A 907-nucleotide genomic window follows, 5' to 3' on the forward strand; every position below is an offset into this window, starting at 1 on the left:
GGACTTGACTCGGACTTGAGGACAAAGACTTGGGACTTGACTCGGACTTGCAAAATGATGACTTGGTCCCACCTCTGCCCACAACCATCAATTTCTCATCCTCAAGTCGTCATTGATGTTTGTTTATGGACACGTCCGCGTCACAATTTGACATTTTTTGTGTCCCTTTAATTTGTCGTTTTTTTGACGTGCTGCCTGATCCCATAAAATCACGGGTCCCCAACCCTGAGGACGCGGTACCGGATGCAATACCAGATGCAGTACCAGATGCGGCACTGGATGCACACTGGTCCTTGGGATGCATACAGTCCCGGTACCCCAACCTTAATCCGGTACTAGTTCCCGCCTGTACCACGTTAGAGCACCAGTACTGGTCGCGATACTGGACTGGTTCTAGTTCCCGGTCTGGAGGGCGGAGGTTGGGGACCTGAGACTTAATAGGAAGAGCCAGCACATTGAAAAACATCGAGTTGGGGACACCCAAAACTTAAAAAAGTGAAAAGGGGGGGCCTTAACCAAACCTCACTATGTAAACGTCTTGTCATATCAGAGACCCCAACCTAACAATGAAGAGGTATTTTCAAACAGTATTTTCACAATGATTTGAGTAAAGACTTAGAAATAGAGTTTCCATCTTAATTTTTTCATATTTGTCCCATGTTATCATAAAAATGCCACAAAAACATGTTAAAAACACTAAAAAACAGTTTTCATCACAGTGGGTCTTAAAGTATTTTCTCCAGAAGAACATGCAGTTTTGTTGTAGATAAGGCAAGCTTTTGGGGAAAGGAGAAGCAGACAGGTGAGAGAAGGGGGAGTTTTTTTTTCGTCTTTTTTCCTGTCCTCCTTTTATTCTCCAATACTCGTACCCCGGTTTCCAGAAAACCGCAGAGAGTGTAGTCTTTAG

The sequence above is a fragment of the Oryzias melastigma genome, linkage group LG18, assembly GCF_002922805.2.
Source record: "Oryzias melastigma strain HK-1 linkage group LG18, ASM292280v2, whole genome shotgun sequence".
In the NCBI taxonomy this organism is placed as follows: domain Eukaryota; kingdom Metazoa; phylum Chordata; class Actinopteri; order Beloniformes; family Adrianichthyidae; genus Oryzias; species Oryzias melastigma.